The 13,077-nt window shown below is 45.0% G+C and overlaps 1 protein-coding gene across 3 annotated transcripts in view; it reads right to left on the bottom strand.

The window, feature by feature from the left end:
- The window catches only part of CDK5RAP2 (CDK5 regulatory subunit associated protein 2), a 189,705-nt gene that overhangs the window by 9,806 nt on the left and 166,822 nt on the right, over window positions 1-13,077 (bottom strand). For 2 of the 3 annotated variants that reach the window (XM_063144885.1, XM_063144882.1), the window contains one exon: window positions 10,177-12,598. The exons of the other annotated variant lie outside the window; for it this stretch is intronic. The gene's annotated coding sequence lies outside the window, so the exon portion shown is untranslated. Of the gene's footprint in view, window positions 1-10,176; window positions 12,599-13,077 lie in introns of those variants that run through there. 3 annotated transcript variants of the gene reach the window in all.

Here is a 13,077-nt window from a genome sequence, read left to right as displayed (position 1 = left end):
AAAAGTGGGCTAGATGGAACAGCTATTAGGTGGATTCACAGTTGGCTACACAATCGGACTCAAAGAGTACTTATCAATGGAACCTTCTCAAACTGGGGAGAGGCAATGAGTGGGGTATCGCAGGGATCAGTCCTGGGCCCAGTGCTCTTCAACATTTTTATTAATGATTTGGATGAGGAGGTGCAGGGAACGCTGATCAAATTTGCAGATGACACCAAATTGGGTGGGATAGCTAATACCCTGGAAGACAGAAACAAACTTCAAAGTGATCTTGATAGGCTGGAGTGCTGGGCTGAAAACAACAGGATGAAATTGAACAGGGATAAATGCCAAGTTCTACATTTAGGAAATAGAAACCAAATGCACAGTTACAAGATGGGGGATACTTGGCTCAGCAATACTACAAACGAGAAGGATTTTGGAATTGTTGTAGATCACAAGCTGAATATGAGCCAACAGTGCAATATGGCTGCAAGAACAGCAAATGCTATTTGCCTTTCTGGGCATGTTTAGCCTGGAAAAGAGGAGGGGAGACATGAGAGCACTCTTCAAATACTTAAAAGGTTGTCACACAGAGGAGGGACAGGAACTCTTCTCAATCCTGCCAGAGTGCGGGACACAGAATAATGGGCTCAAGTTAAAGGAAGCCAGATTCCAGCTGGACATCAGGAAAAACTTCCTGACTGTTAGAGCAGTACGACAATGGAACCAGTTACCTAGGGAGGTTGTGGGCTCTCCCACCCTAGATGCCTTCAAGAGGCAGCTGGACAACCATCTGTCAGGGATGCTTTAAGGTGGATTCCTGCATTGAGCAGGGGGTTGGACTCGATGGCCTTGTAGGCCCCTTCCAACTCTGTGATTCTATGATTCTATGATTCTAAGTCTTCTTCAACTGATTAGCCACTGTTTTTCTGGTTCTTTTGTTTTTAAATTGAACAATTTAAGTTTCTTTTCAAATATTTTCTTTTACTGTTTATCCGTGTGTTCACTGCTCTGGAATCTGTGTTAGATAATTAAGCGGTATATAGATATTTATGATGGTGATGATAATTACAGGCTAACCTGAAGTGCTTCATGTCCCTCTAAGTCTTCTGTCAATCGATTCATCAAAGGGCTCCAGATTTCATTTAACCAGTTGTGTCAAATTGTTAGGTATTTTCCTACCTAATCTCTTCAGGTAGCAATTTGAATTTTTTAAGCAGAGATTGCGTGGGATTTGTTCCTGGTAGCATGTGGTCTGAGTCACTCCCAACCCGGAGAGATGTTTCTATTGTTTGTTCACTCACATAGCCCCATCTACGTACAGGACACCTTACAAAGAACAGGTATGACAGGTTGCTATTTCACAGGGCTTGCAGTTTAAAACAGACATGAGGAAACAGAGAAAGGGGGCATTGGAGGCAAAACTAAACATGGGAAGATATAGATTATTTCATAGAATCATGGAGTTGGAAGGGACCACAAGGGTCATCTAGTCTAACCCTCTGCAATGTGAACACCAATTAAACCATCCATGAGAGGTGGCTGTCCAGCCTCTTCTTAAAACCTCCAGAGATGGCAGACCCACAACCTCTGTAGGTAGACCGTTCCACTGTTGTACAGAGTTTACTGTTCATTACATTTAATTGAAATCTAGGCAGCTGTAACTTATACTCATTATTTCGGGTCCTTATTTCTATGCCAAGGGAAAATAGCTCTTGACCATCCTCCCTGTGGCACCCTTTTATGTACCTGAACGCCACTCACATGTCTCCCCTCCGTCTTCTTTTCTCCAGACTGAACATCCCAAGTTCCTCCAACCTGTCCTCATAGGGTCTGGCCTCAAGTCCCTGCCTTCTTCTGAACCTGTTCTAACCTGTCAATGTCCTTCTGGAAATGTGGGGCACAGAATCGTACAACAATTCTCCAGCTGTGGTCTCACTAGTGCCGAGTAAAGAGGAATAAGGACTAAACAAGCCTTTGACACGTGCAAACAGAGGTGCCAAATGGCTGAGATGGGGGATTATTATTATTATTATTATTATTATTATTATTATTATTATTATTATTATTTATATAGCACCATCTATGTACATGGTGCTGAGTAAAACAGTAAATAGCAAGACCCTGCCGCATAGGCTTACGTTCTATTAAAATCATAGTAAAGCAATAAGGAGGGGAAGAGAATGCAAACAGGTACAGGGTAGGGTAAACAGGCACAGGGTAGGGTAAAACTAACAGTATAAAGTCCAAACAGCATCAGGTTTTAAAAGCTTTAGGAAAAAGAAAAGTTTTTAGCTGAGCTTTAAAAGCTGCGATTGAACTTGTGGATCTCAGATGTTCTGGAAGAGCGTTCCAGGCGTAAGGGGCAGCAGAAGAAAATGGACTTACCCACATGCACTTGGCATGTGAATCAGTTCTAGCGCAAAGACGAATCCAATCCGACTCACCGGATTGGCTTGATTGTAGAAACTGGGGTGACCCTATGAAAAGGAGGACAGGGCTCCTGTATCTTTAACAGTAATCTAGAAAAGGGAATTGCAACAGGTGTCAATTGAAGGGGGTAAAATTCCCTCTTCATCACAACAGTTAAAGCTACACTAGCTATAGTAGAGTGGCCAGATACAAAAGAGGGCAGCTTTAACTGTTGTGATGAAGAGGGATTTCACCCTCTTCAATTGACACCTGCTGAAATTCCCTTTTCTACATTACAGTTAAAGATACAGGAGCCCTGTCCTCCTTTTCATAGGGCCTAGTAGAAACCCACTGTGGCCCCATGAACATAAAGCAGCCTTTCCCCCGGGGCCCTCACAATGTTTTGGACAACATTCCTAACCATCCTGGGTGGGGTTGATGGGAGTCGAAGTCCCATCAACCTCAGGGCACTACTACTCACTATGCTGGGTGTAAGTCTTGCATAAAACAGTGCCTGGTTTTCAAGAGCAAGAGCAGCGTGGTGACAAGGAAGAATACAAACCTTTCTCCCCTGAGACACACACACACACACACACACACACACACACACACACACACACACACACACACAATCACACACACATAGGTAGTCAGCCCATGACGCAGCCGCAAAGTACAGCGCTCCAGTGCCATCTAGTGGCTAAATGAGAAAACGCTGGGTGTGGGACCAAGTGACCTTGTCAGCAGAGCTGCAACGAAAAACCCAGTTTCTTCATTTTACTGCATTTCTATACCGCCCAATAACTGAAGCTCCCTGGGCGGTTCACAAAAGTTAGCACCATTCAAAGTATAGAGCCACAGCTAGACCTAAGGTTTATCCTGGGATCATCCAGGGTTCGCCCCTGCCTGAACACTGGATCCCCTGTGTGTCACTTAGATGAACAGGTTTGAACCCTGGACGATCCAGGGATAAACCGTAGGATCCAGCTATGGCCTAAAACTAACAGTGTAAAAAACATGATATAAAACACAATATAAAAGCACAAGCAGGATAAAATTAGCAGCAGTGCAGAAATGCAAATTTAAAACAGCCAAGTTAAAACTTAGTTTTTGTGAACCGCCCACGGAGCTTCGGCTATTGGGCGGTATAAAAATGCAATAAATAATAATTTTTAACAAATTAAATTTATAGACCGTTAAAACACTGAGAGAATAAAAGGGTCTTCAGCTGGCGTCTGAAAGAATATAGTGTAGGTGCCAGGCGAGCCTCCTTAGGGAGCTCATTCCACAGCCGGGGTGCCACAGCAGAGAAGGCCCTGCTCCTGGTAGCCACCTGCCTCACTTCCTTTGGCAGGGGCTCGCGGAGAAGGACCCCTGAGGATGACCTTAGGGTCCGGGCAGGTACGTACAGGAGGAGGCGTTCCTTCAGATAGCCTGGCCACGAACCGTTTAGGGCTTTAAATGTTAATACCAGCACTTTGAATTGGGCCCAGACCTGGACTGGCAGCCAGTGAAGTTGGAAAAGGACTGGCGTGATGTGGTCCCGTCGGCCAGTGCTCTGGCAACTGTTGAAAAACAGAGCATTTGTCTACCATCACTGTTTATGGCTAGCTGCCAATGGCCCTGTTCCTCACATAGAGCCCTCACCCTTGAAAGACAAACTTCTTTTTTAAAATGGTTCTAAAAGGAACAAAGCGTACAGAAAATACAGCGGTGCGCAAAACCAGAGGCGAGGACGCGGTTTCCAAGCAGATGGGATTGCATACAAAGACCCCAGCGCACTAGTTTTCGTCCAATGGTTTTATATCTGCGGTGCAACTACTGTTTTGAAGTTCTTTTTTTATTTGTTTATTGGCTTTATTGCTGTTCGTCAGGGGTGAAAAATTGTGTGTGCGGGGGAGTCATGCACAATCTGGTGTGGTTTCCTTCCTTCCCCCACCCACCTCCCCCAAAATGTAGACTACATCAGGAGTCCTGAACCATTTCGGGGGCGGTAGGCACATTTAGAATGTTGGAGGGAGTATGGTGGGCGCTCTCACAAAATGGCTGCCATGGGGGCGGGGGCTTGGCTGCTCATTAAATGGCTGCCATGATGCGCACGGCCCTCATTTCCCAGAAGGCAAACTGGTGAGGCTAAAAGAAAAGGAGCTTGCCCAAGACATCGGTGAGGTCGGAGATCCAACACCCTTTTGAACCCAAATAAAGATGGGGCAGGAGGCCAGCCCGTCACTTTGTGGCATACCAGCCTCCCAGTTTGTTTTTAATTGCAAAAAAATAATAATCTTATGAATTAAAATAAAAATCTTGACTGCCTGGGTGCCTACAGGTGCCAAGAAAAGTGTCTGCCAGCAGTCTGTGCCAACTGGTGTGACACTGGAGACACCCATGACTAGGCCACTGCAATGGGCTGTATGCAGGACTCCTTTGAAAACTTCCCGAGAATTGCACTGAATTGCCAGCAGCAGCACATCGTCATAACCAGCATGAGCTACAAGCAATCATATCTCACTGGTTCTTTAAAAAGATACGCTGGCTTCCACCACCTTTCAGGCTCAATTCAGTGCCTGCAAATAAAGCCCTAAATGGTAGGGTTCTGTGTCGCTTCGGGACCAAACCCCGAATCGAAGCTGAAGTGTCACTTCGGGACCAAACCCCGAATCGAAGCTGAAGTGTCGCTTCGGGACCAAACCCCGAATCGAAGCTGAAGTGTCGCTTCGGGACCAAACCCCGAATCGAAGCTGAAGTGTCACTTCGGGACCAAACCCCGAATCGAAGCTGATTCGACCCACTTCAGCCCGAATGTGGATTGGCACCGGATCAGGCCAAGGTGGTCCAAATCACTTCAGGCCACCTTAGCCCAACTCAGGGCGAGGGTGAGCCGCTGCCCCTACCCACAGGGCTTGAGCCCCCTATTCTCAATGACAGCCACCTTTTTCTACAAAGAGAGGGCTCTGCCATTGCCCAAGTCTAAGGTCTCAAACTACAGTAGTCGTAAAGGCTGTTTTTGTTCAGTGGGGGCCCGGGAACCCGCAACGGCCAACCTGCTGTGGATATCCAGATCTCGCTTTGGATCTGGATCTGAAGCAGGTCAGCCCAGGCTCGAAGCACCCACAGTCAAATCAGGGCCAATTTGGAACCTTTGAATCAGCCTCTGAATCAAATTGGGGAATCCGTGCACAGCCCTATTAAATGCCTTGGATCGTGACTGCCTTAAATATGGCCTCTTCAGCTGTCTCAACCTGTGGTCATGTTCTGCATGCCATCCATCCCTCCAAAGGGAGGCTTGTATGGCACTAGCTATGAGGTTGTTTTGTTACAAGATAAAAGCCTGGTGGTGCTGGGGAATTATTGCTCTGTGCCGTGGCTCCTAAGCCACGGGGTTCCGCAGGGCTCTATTTTATCCCCTATGCTGTTTAACATATACATGAAGCCGCTGGGGGAGGTTATCTGGAGATGTGGACTGAGGTGTCATCAACATGCGGATGATACCCAGCTCTACCTTTCCTTTTCATCAAACCCAGGTGAGGCAGTGACTGTTCTGAACCAGTGCCTGGGCACGGTAATGGACTGGATGAGGGCTAACAAACTGAGACTCAATCCAGACAAGACGGAGGTACTGTTAGCGGGTGGTTCATTTGTCCAGCGAAGTGATGTTTGCCCTGTCCTGGACGGGGTTGCACTCTCCCTAAAGGATCGGGTCCGTAGTTTGGGGGTGCTCTTCGATCCAGAACTGTCACTTGAGGCACAGGTGAGCTCAGTGGCAAAGAGCACCTTTTATCAGCTTAGGCTGATATACCAACTGCGCCCTTATCTGGACAGAGGTAGCCTAGCTACAGTGATCCATGCTCTGATAACCTCTCGTTTGGATTACTGCAATGCGTTATACGTGGGGCTGCCTTTGAAAACGGTCCGGAAGCTTCAGCTGATACAAAACAGGGCAGCCCGTTTACTAACAGGGACTGGCTGGCGAGATCACATTACACCAGTCCTTTTACAACTTCATTGGCTGCCAGTCCAGGTCCGGGCCTGATTCAAAGTGCTGGTATTGACATTTAAAGCCCTAAATGGTTTGGGGCCAGGTTATTTGAAGGAACGCCTCCTCCCATATGTACATACCTGGACCTTGAGATCATCTAGAGGGGCCCTTCTCCATGAGCCCCTGCCAAAGGAAGTGAGGCAGGTGGCTACTAGGAGGAGGGCTTTCTCTGCTGTGACACCCCGGTTGTGGAATGAGCTCCCCAGAGGTCCGCCTGGCGCCTACACTGTCCTCCTTTCGTCGCCAGCTGAAGACTTTTTTATTCACTCAGTATTTTAACACTTAATTTTTACTTAAATTTAAATTTTACTGTTTTATCTCTGTATTTTAATCTTATATCAATTTTGCTGCGTGGTTTTATCCTGGTTGTGCTTTTTATACTGTATTTTGTATTTGTGCTTTTAACCTGTTGGTTGTTTTATCTTGGTTTTAATTTTTGTGAACCGCCCAGAGAGCTTCGGCTATTGGGCGGTATAAAAATGAAATAAATAAATAAATAAAATTCTTTGCCTAGGCATTTTACCATCTAATAAAGCTTATCCTAGAAGCAATACTATTCTATACTAGAGGCCTTCAAGAGGCAGCTGGACAAGCATCTGTCAGGGATGCTTTAGGGTGGATTCCAGCATTGAGCAGGGGGTTGGACTCGATGGCCTTGTAGGCCCCTTCCAGCTCTGCTATTCTATGATTCTATGATTCAATATTTGGCATGTTACATCTCATGGCACCGTGCAACCTCAGACCGAAAATGGTCGCTGTGGACTCCCCATCACGTTCAACTTCAAAGCAACCGCTCCAGATGACCAAACCAGTTTCGATCCCAGTTCCACGTGTGACCCACTAACGGCGTCGTTGTGTTCTCCAAACATCAAATTATTCTAGGTTAGCGCTCATTAAACAGACGTTGCTTTCCTCAACGCCTACTTTTCTTTTTGCCTAGTGCTCTAATTGTGTGGATTTTTTTTAAAAGCACTATTTAAACTAATTAGATCAAAGTTTTGCCAGGGAGTGGAAAAGAAGTAGTCTTTTTATGCCAGCTATTCCATCTGCAAGGTGTTTTTCTTATTTGTCGTGCATTTAAAAAGGTTCAGCTCATTAAGAGTTCCCTCTTCAGAGTTTTACTTTGTTCTCTTTCAAAACGAGAGAATCGAAAGAAGACGGCACGCTCTCTGGCTGACCCAATTGCAGTAGTTAACTAATTCTGCCTCCTCACACACTATGCCCATTCCCATCACCATAGTATGGGGCTGCCTTTGAAAATGGTCTGGAAACTTCAACTGGTACAAAACAGGGCAGCACGGTTACTAACAGGGACTGGCCGACGAGACCACATCACGCCAGTCCTTTTCCAGCTTCATTGGCTGCCAGTCCAGGTCCAGGCCTGACTCAAAGTGCTGGTATTAACATTTAAAGCCCTAAACGGCTTGGGGCCAGGTTATCTGAAAGACCGCATCCTCCCATATGTACCTGCCTGGACCCTAAGGTCATCCTCAGGGGTCCTTCTCCGTGAGCCCCTGCCAAAGGAAGTGAGGCGGGTGGCTACCAGGAGGAGGGCCTTCTCTGCTGTGGCACCCCGGCTGTGGAATGCGCTCCCTAAGGAGGTTCGCTTGGCACCTACGTTATATGCTTTTAGACGCCAGGTGAAGACCTTTTTATTCTCCCAACATTTTAACAGTCTATAAATAAATTTTAACTTGGTGTTTTAAATTTGCAATTTTGCATTGCTGCTGTTTTTATCTGGTTGAGCTTTTATATTGTATTTTACATTATGATTTTATACTGCTGTTTTATACTTTGAATGTTTTTAATTTTTGTGAACTGCCCAGAGAGCTCCGGCTATTGGGCAATATAGAAATGTAATTAATAAATAATAAATAAATATAGAGCTGGTGCAACTTTTCTGCAAAGGGCAAAAGGCCAAGAGTATTGGAAGAGAGATAGAAAAGTGCATTAAGGAGAAAAAATGTTCAGCTTCCAAAAAAAAAAAAAAAAAAAAATCATGGCAGGGAAGTGAAATACAGATGGTGCAAATAAGGAATGCAGAAAGGCCGCACGAAATCGGTGCCCTATATATAGCGATCCAGCTGTTGCTTTCAGGTGTTGTGAACTCTTTTTTTAAAAAACAACCCACCAAATGTAGCATGATTAATTCCAAAAGTTGGAATTTACATCATTTTTTATTACCTCCGAGTGTCTGTAATTTAGCTACTTAGTAAAATTAACTTGACGTTTCTTACCAGATGAGAAGACAATGCAAGAGGAATACGGAACATGGCGATGACTACTTGTTCCCTTTGATTAGCTTATGTCTAAAATTAAACTTCAATTTGGCAATTTTTTAAAAGGAAAAAAACACACCACACATTTAAAAAAACCGTCACCGGTTTCATCCCATTGATGGTGGTTTTGTGTAATTTCTCTGTTTGTATTGGAAGTAGAGACAGGAGAGAAATTTGTCACGTTTGCATTTTAACACATCCCTATCTACTTCGAACTTTCCAAACGAATATGCAAAACTGGAATACAGTTATCTTTGGGCATTTGCACTTCTTCGAATGCAATGCAGTTGATCGATCAAAATAATGTGTACAAAAATGTCTCTGTTAGGAGACGGTTAGCACAAAGATCAATATATGGGGGGGAATCGTACACTAAAATGTATATATTTGTGGAAATATTCTAAAATACATTATATAGAGGAAATTGGCAAAAGAAGAAACGCATTAGGCAAAAATGCATATTTTAAGATTAGGCCTCATCTAGAGTATTGCGTCCAATTCTGGGCTCCACAATTCAAGAAGGACGCAGACAAGCTGGAGCGTGTTCGGAGGAGGGCAACCAGGATGATCAGGGGTCTGGAAACAAAGCCCTGTGAGGAGAGGCTGAAAGAACTGGGCGTGCTGTTTTTATGTTTTTTTAATTTTGTATACTTTTAATGTTTACTGTTTTTAACTTTTGTAAACCGCCCAGAGAGCTTCGGCTATGGAGCGGTATACAAATGTAACAAATAAATAAATATAAATAAATAAATGTTTAGCCTGGAGAAGATTGAGGGGAGAGATGATAGCACTCTTCAAATACTTAAAAGGTTGTCACACAGAGGAGGGCCAGGATCTCTTCTCAATCCTCCCAGAGTGCAGGACACGGAATAATGGGCTCAAGTGACAGGAAGCCAGATTCCGGCTGGACATCAGGAAAAACTTCCTGACTGTTAGAGCAGTACGACAATGGAATCAGTTACCTAGGAAGGTGGTGGGCTCTCCCACACTAGAGGCCTTCAAGAGGCAGCTGGACAACCATCTGACAGGGATGCTTTAAGGTGGATTCCTGTACTGAGCAGAGGGTTGGACTCGATGGCCTTGTAGGCCCTTTCCAACTCCGCTATTCTATGATTCTATGAAATGCACATGAAACTACAAATTTTTCATACAGAACAAAACAAGTTTTTATTTTTTACAAACAGATACAGGAATGTGTCCAGGATAAAGGGTTGTGGCCTTCTGCACTCCTGATATAAGCCAACCTCCGTCCATCACGCATGGCTAAATTCCCGGTTGTTTCAAAGCCTCTACTACAGAACGGTGGTCCAACTGCCAATCCTCTCTGGCCATGATTCAGTTGACGCTGGAAATATGGGGATACCAAAGTCTGAGCATGGTCTTATTGAGAGCGTTAGGGAAAAACAACATCGACACAAGTTTTTTTTTCCCCTTAAATAAAGGGATCCATTTATTGAATCAGTAATTTGGATTAGAAACATTTCGACTCTCCATCCTGCTGGGAGAGTTTCCTATCGTATCACACATTGCTATGTACAATGCAACCTGGACATAAATCCCCACTTTTAAACTTCTTGCTGAGAAACAGCCAACCACAGTTTTATGCCTCTACAGTATTTGCGTACCGTATAATTCACCCTGATGAACCATGTGAGGAGCCAGAGGTCCAAAAGTCCTTGCAGGGAGAGAAAAACAACTTCTTCTGGATAAGGAGAACCGCAACCGAAGCGGCCTTTTCATGCGCACAGATGTAGTGGCTGCCCTAGTTGATTCTGTTGGAGGCTGGTTTTTGTCACTGTATGTATCAGGAAGACTTAGACATCAGCATTTGGGCTGTGCAAAGCTTTGGCTCAGATTTCTGAGTGGGCTGGATCTGCGCCGAAGCAAATCGGATTAGTCCAGAAGCACTTCGGAGCGCTTCGGATTGATCCAACTGTGTCCTGCTTGCCCCTCTCCAGATGCGCCCACCGATCCGTGCAAGCCCCTGACCTTTATCTGGACCTGTCGTGAAGCACCAGCAGCCACCCACATCTCTTCAAGGGCCGCCATTTTAAAAATGGCGTCACATGCATTTCTGTAATATACTCCGGAAATGGCAGCTGTAAAACAGCCATGTACGTAACTTTACAGGCAAGGAGCAGGGGGCTGAGGTGGGGGGTGGGGGAGAGGCGGCTGGCCGGTCAGATGTCCATATAATCCAGACATCCGAATCCCACTTTAGTTCTAGAGCAGGTCAAATCTGGGCCAAGGCGGATCAGGGCCAATTCGGAAGCTCTGAATCAGCCTTCAAAACAGGTTGAAGGGTCCATGTACAGCCCTAGTTAGTATTTCTTACAATTACAGAAGTCAATTGTTTTTGATCTTGGTATTTATTTGATTGCCTCTTAAGATGAGTCAGATGATTACTGGAGCAATCTGTTGCAGGTGGAGAGTTCCTGTCCAGAAATTTTTGGGAAGGATGGTGCAGTTCATCTATACAAGGAGTTTCAATACTCATGCGAGATTCAGAAGCTGTATCTTGCATCTCAGGTGCAAGCGAGATGGGTGGGAACCTGTGGCCCACCAGATGTTGGACTGGAACGCCCATGAGCCCCAGGCAGCATGACCAATGGTCAGGGGTGCTGGGGGTTGTAGTCCATTATTTGGGAGGCCACAAATTCCCCACCCCTGGGCCTAAAAGCTTGGTCAATTCTACAATCCAGATTCAGACACTTGGAAAATCAGATCTTGAAGGCTGGCCTGACTCTTGTTCTCCTTCGGTAAAATCCAAAGCCAGTCCAACTTGGAGCAGATCCATTGAAATGAATGGGACTTAGGTTAGTCATGAGATGATACCTGTGCCGTTCATTTCAACTGATCTACTCTAAGTAGGGTCATGTTGGATTTTACCCCTTCTTCACTATTTATTCATGGAGGTTGGTAACCCCAACGTGAGTGGGGCTGTGAATCCTCTGTGGGTTTCAACCAAAGCACCCTAGAGGGCTCCTTTAGAGTTCTGACTGGTTTTGTCTGAAACGCAGAGCGGATTCACTGCCTCACTGGCATCGGAGCCACCAGCCTCTACTGATACTTATCTATGTTCCTGAAACACTAAACTAGTTTTTGTCATTGCGATCAAAGAAAGTTAGCCATGTTTAAATATTTAAACCCCTTCGGTTTCAATTGTACTAGTTTCTTTTTAAAATGTTACTGCACTGAACGTTCTACGGCCTAAAGGGATCGCCATTCAGTCTACTATTTCCCCATGGCTCTCAGAATACTATCAACTGGGTCTTGGTCATGAGCAAAACCGAAGCTCAATGAGGCGTCCGCTGTATTCACCCAGCCAGATTTCCCGTACAATCCGCTCCGCACACTCAGGTCCTCTGGGAAGGATTTACTCCAGTCAACAAAAACAAGGCTGACAACTATTACCCAGAGGACCTTCTCTTCTGCCGCACCCGGATTATGGAATGACCTGCCGGGAGAAATTCGTCAACTGAACAGTCTTCCGGATTTTAAGAAAGCTATAAAAACTGATCTCTTCCGGCAGGCCTGCCCAGTTGAATTTTAAGATGCCTTTTAATAATGTATTAGTTTTAAATGTTTTAATTATATGTATTTTATGGCATTTGCATTTATGTTGTACCCCGCCTGGATCCAGCGGAAGAGGCGGGTAACTATTATTATTATTATTATTATTATTATTATTATTATTATTATTTCTCTTCAGGGTCGTTTCACATGTGACTTCCCTCCCCTTGCTTTCCACACTCTTTGAAATAGTGCAAAAAAATATATATATATTTTGTAGGAATGCTCCTTTTCGGAAAATAAGGGCTCAGCTGGATTAGACCGAAAGTCTCTCTTCTGGTCTGATATCCAAATTTCTACAGTGGTTGAGACGTCTCTGTGGAAGTCCACAAGCGGGAGAGAGAGAGAGAGAGAAAGAGAGATTTGCTGTATGCAAAACAAGTACCGAAATTACACAAACATGGTGCCACAATCAAGGACAAAACACTTGCACGTAGATACAATGAAAACTCTGTCGGAAAAACAACAACAGGGTACAACATCTCCAAAATGCGTCCATGAGAAAGGAATGCCTAAAAGGAATGTTTCAATTCTGAAGTCTACGGGAAAATGGGCGTCGATGGGCAAAGCACCATCGGTGGTTGTTGGGGGGGGGACACACTACTCCTGCATTTGCGTACAGTTTTCAGGTCAATGGTAAACTGAACTGGGTGATTCCCGTCGACTGTGAAAGGATGAGAAGGATCACGAGGGGAATTAACGCAGCTGAAATTTCACCCTGATCTTTCAGGAACGGAAAGTATCGCTGTACAACTAAGGTGGGTTAAGTCCCCCCCCCCAATGTGTTCCTTCTCA

Source organism: Elgaria multicarinata, chromosome 19, assembly GCF_023053635.1.
Source record: "Elgaria multicarinata webbii isolate HBS135686 ecotype San Diego chromosome 19, rElgMul1.1.pri, whole genome shotgun sequence".
Classification (NCBI taxonomy): Eukaryota; Metazoa; Chordata; class Lepidosauria; order Squamata; family Anguidae; genus Elgaria; species Elgaria multicarinata.
This window is presented reverse-complemented; position numbering and strand designations above follow the sequence as displayed.